The 4,901-nt window shown below is 39.1% G+C and overlaps 1 protein-coding gene across 1 annotated transcript in view; it reads right to left on the bottom strand.

Moving 5' to 3' along the window:
* Positions 1-1,392, bottom strand: part of AFTPH (aftiphilin) — a 76,700-nt gene extending 75,308 nt beyond the window's left edge. Inside the window, exon 1 of the mRNA XM_010863315.1 lies at positions 91-1,392. The gene's annotated coding sequence lies outside the window, so the exon portion shown is untranslated. The remainder of the gene's footprint in view (positions 1-90) is intronic.
* Between the last annotated feature and the right edge of the window lie 3,509 nt (positions 1,393-4,901).

Here is a 4,901-nt window from a genome sequence, read left to right as displayed (position 1 = left end):
TAGGTCGCGGTCAGGCGCTTGGTGGGTGCAGAAGGGGTGGGGGGGCCGGCGGAGGACACACAGAGGGAATCAGTGTCACAGAATGCTTACCCCTGCGCAGGCGCCATCGTGCAGAGCGCCGGTAGCCATTTTGGGTGCGGGCAAGCTGCCCTTTCCTGACTTCCTAGCGAGTCATCGAGCTGTGGGGTGGGGGGAAAGACGTCCTCCTGCACTCCGCCGTTCCTGAGACAGCGCTCCGAGCAAGGGGCAGGTGCTCCTCAGCCCAGTAAGATTAACGTTCAGCTCGGGACCGTCTTAACTCTCTTGTTCTCCAAGTAAAATTTGCAAAGGTTTTGAGGTACGGAACTGTATCTTCACCAGAAACCTACTGGAGAGCACTTATTAGCTTGCCCTTTTCGCCACGAAAAACGACTTTTTCGTTCACAGTCTAAGGGCCTTCCTCTTTTTTAATTTACGCTGACAGAAGAGGAAGTTGATATATAAGAAGAGTTAAATCAAATTTAAAATGGGAAGCAAGAGGGAAAGCACCCGCCGAACTGAAAACCGTCTTTGAGACCAACAATAACAAAAATTTTGGGGATTCTGCTAACAGATTGACACGGTGGTCGTTTATTCATATATGCTGCGTAAGACTTCGATTAAAGTAAAGAAATAAAATTAACTTGCGCGTTTCTATAACAGCGGTCATAACATTTTTCTATCGTCAGTCTTGATCGTTTGCGTTTTTATAACCTTTCCCCTTCCTTTGTAATGAATATCTGTTAGAACACCAGCCACTGTAAAAACCAGACTGCAAGACTGCGGGGATTATTATCGTCTGGGATGATGAGCCTGGGATCCTATCCGGCAATCGTGAGCGCTACCGGCTGCTCCTTCTTTCGCCAAACCTGAACGGGCAATTTGAATAATTTAAAATAGTTCCAAAACAGCAAAGCTCAGCAGCTACGCAAAGAAACAAGGATGGAAAACACCTTCCTCAGCCACAGAGAAGTGTCCACCCTTTTGAGTGGAGGAATTACACAAATCAGGGGGAAGATAAGGACAAAAGCAGTTCATCACGGTTTATCCCGCCTCTGCAATGTTCTAGACGACTTAACTTGGAGCGCTAAAATAGACCCTCATTTGTCTCTTTACAACTCAATGGCTGTAAGATATACGGAGACTGCATCACTTTAAATTGGAGTATCAATTGTTTTGCAATGGTGGTGCTGGATTTTTGTTATTGCTCAGTCACTAAAGCAAGAAAAATCTATACAGCTTGTCAAATTTATCCCTATTGTATTTCGCCCCCTGCTGGTATGGGAGCTTGTTGTTCGTGCTCAATCTCTCAGCAGAGTCCGACTCTTTGCAACCCCATGTACTATGTAGCCCACCCGACTCCTCTGTCCATGGGATTTCCCAGGCAAGAATACTGGAGCAGGTTAACATTTGCTTCTCCAGGGGATCCTCCCTATCTAGGGATTGAACCAGTGTCTCTTGCATTGGCAGGCGGGTTCTTTACCACTGAGCCGCCAGGGAAACCATGTGTGTATATGTATATGTATGTGTATATGTATATGTATATCACTATGAATGTTTATTGACTGGGAAGGAAAGAAACAAAACTATTTGCATTTGTATGTATGTGTTCAGAGACTGGAAATGAATTGATTTTAGATGTATTCATAGCTGTTGCAATTTGCTAGTTCAACTAAACAGAAATAGCAGAAGAAGAACATATGACAAAAAGCAGACCCATCATCAAGAAAATGTTTAAAACGAAATAATAAATTTAAACATCAAAACTTTAAAAAGAAAACTCTGCTTTCAAAAAAATCTTCCTTATTTCATACATAAAGTATTACAGAATGATTTTTGTGAGGTAACTGCAGAAGCCAGTTCTATTCACTTAAGGACAACAATAGAGAAGTCAGTGTCCAACATTGTGTAGAGCTGTTGAGTCCCTGTTTGGCCAGCTGACTTGAGAGCAATCAACCAACTTGTAATTGGTAATGTTACACATAATTTTGGAGGCAGCATTCCAATGCTTATGAAATTGTATTACAAAAAGAAAATACCTCTGAATATTTTTAAGATGAATGGAGGAGGAAGAATTATTAAAAACCATTGCATTTGGATCCAGTGATCATTTTTATTTACTTTTTAAAAGTTAAGGCCATAATTACTTAAGATTTTGCATTAAGAAACATTGAATGACTAGTTACCATTTGTTGTAGTTCTAATTTTTTCTCTTGTGCTCTTTACAAAATTGTCATCATCGTGTAAACCAATTTTGTATCCCTTTTCTCAATATTATGTTGTAAGTATTTCATCCTGTTTCTTAACATTTTATAAAACTTTGATTTTAATTGCCTACATAGTATTAAATGGAGTGGACATACCATGAGTTACCCATTATCCTGTTTGTGGAGATTTTCCACTATTACAAATGATACTGTGTTGCTCTTGTGCTTGTGGCTTTGTCCAGTTTTAGGAATTTTTTTCTCAATATGAAAACAATTAAGCCAAAAGGCTCAATGTTTTATTGGCACTTCATCATCTCATATTATTTACCAAAAGACTATGTTGATTTACAACACCACCAGTAATACAGGAGTATACCAATTTTACTACTTTCTCACCAGCAGTGAATAATAATTAATAATTAAAAGAGAAAAAAGATTGAATTTTACTTTGTAGACTAACAGTTGAAAGAAATTTAACTCATATTATATTGTGTGAGAAACCAAGAAACAAGCAAGCACAAAACCCCACCAATGTGATGTATTGCAAAAGCAATAGGTAGACCTGAGTCTACCAACAGGCTCTTTTGTCACTTTGATTTTGTGTGATTTTGTGTCTTCTTATATGTCAAATACGGAGAAGGCAATGGCACTCCACTCCAGCATTCTTGCCTGGAAAATCCCATGGACGGAGGAGCCTGGTAGGCTGCAGTCCATGGGGTCGCTAAGTGTCGGACACGACTGAGCGACTTCACTTTCACTTTTCACTTTCATGCATTGGAGAAGGAAATGGCAACCCACTCCAGTGTTCTTGCCTGGAGAGTCCCAGGGACGGGGGAGCCTGGTGGGCTGCCGTTTATGGGGTCGCACAGAGTCGGACACAACTGAAGCGACTTAGCAGCAGCAAGACATAACTATTTAGCACATTTATCCCTTTGAGAATATGGTCAAAGCTTTGGTTCTTTATGCAAAAAATGCTCATTCCACGAATGCTCGAATTTCTTAGATCTTGTAAATCTCAATCATAGAAGAGATTCTATGAACTCAGTTTAAGAAACCCTGTACAAGATGGTCTCCAAGGTCCTTTCCATACCTAAACAGTTCCTATGATTTTATTTTATAATCCAGTGAATGCTGTCTAAAAAAATTTTTAGTAGATAAACAAATTGTGATATATTCGTAAGTGGATTACCATTAGAACTATGAGTATGATTAGATTATGAAAACAAAAGTGAATGAAGTTCAACTGAGTATAATATATGAATTTTACAATATATGTGACTTAAACCAATACCTTTTTATTTACAGATGTACTGTTTTTCTACTTTACATATTTTAAATTGGAATATAATTGCATTACGGGCTTCCCAGGTGGCACTAGTGGTAAAGAATCCACCTGCAATGCAGGAGACATAAGAGACGTTGGTTCGATCCCTGGATTAGGAAGAGTCCCTGGAAGAGGCATGGAAACCCCTTCCGGTATCCTTGCCTGGAGAATTCCATGGACAGAGGAGCCAGCCAGGCTACAAAGTGGCAGTCATGACTGAAGCAACTACTCATGCATCCATAACTGGTTTACAGTGCTGTGTTAGTTTCTTCTGTACAACAAAGTGAATTTCCCTGTGCTATAAAAAGTAAGCTTCCTGTGCTATAAGCTCAGGTTTTTGCTAGCTAGCTATTCTACACATGGTAATGTGTATCTGTCAATCCTAATATCCAAATTTGTCCCACCTTCCTCTTCCCTACCCTGTGTCACAAATTGTGATATATTCATAAGTGGATTACCATTAGAACTATGAGTATGATTAGATTATGAAAACAAAAGTGAATGAAGTTCAAGCTGAGTATAATATATGAATTTTACAATACATGTGACTTAAACCAATGCCTTATTATTTACAGATGTAGTGTTTTTCTGCTTTACATATTTTAAATTGGAATATAGTTGCATTACGGGCTTCCCAGGTGGCACTAGTGGCACTAGTGGTAAAGAATCACATCCGTTCTCTACGTCTGCATCTCTATTTCTGCCCTGCAAATAGGTTCACGTGTACCATTTTTCTGGATTTCACATATATATGTTATTATATGACACAATATTTTTTTTCTCTTTCTGACTTACTTTACTTTTCTTTCTGACTTACTCTGTATGACAGACTCTAGGTCCATCTCTACAAATGACCCAATATACATTTTCATAATAAAATATAAAAATATGGACTGGGATGATATACACAACATTCATTAGGGGCTAGGATGGAATGGCTCAGATGGTAAAGAAACTGCCTATAATACAGGGACCTGGCTTTGATACCTGGGTCGGGAAGATCCCCTGGAGAAGGGAATGGCAACTCACTCCAGTATTCTTGCCTGGAGAATCCCATGGACAGAAAAGCCTGGCGGGCTACAGTCCATGGGGGTCCCAAAGAGTCAGACACAACTGAACAACTAACACTTTCCCTTTTTTTCACATAGAGCAGGTCAGAAATCACTAAAGAGGATTTTATATGTTATTTCAAAGTTTTATATCAAAAAATTTTGAAGCAAATGTGAAAAGCCATGTACATTTTTGTTTCCAGTTTTATTGAGATATAATTACAAAAAATTATATGGATTTAAGGTGTGCAACCTGATGTTTTAATCAAACTATTTACATTAAATTCCAGGTAGGGATTACAT

This window comes from Bison bison, unplaced genomic scaffold, assembly GCF_000754665.1.
Source record: "Bison bison bison isolate TAMUID 2011002044 unplaced genomic scaffold, Bison_UMD1.0 scf7180017864489, whole genome shotgun sequence".
NCBI classification, from domain to species: Eukaryota; Metazoa; Chordata; class Mammalia; order Artiodactyla; family Bovidae; genus Bison; species Bison bison.
This window is presented reverse-complemented; position numbering and strand designations above follow the sequence as displayed.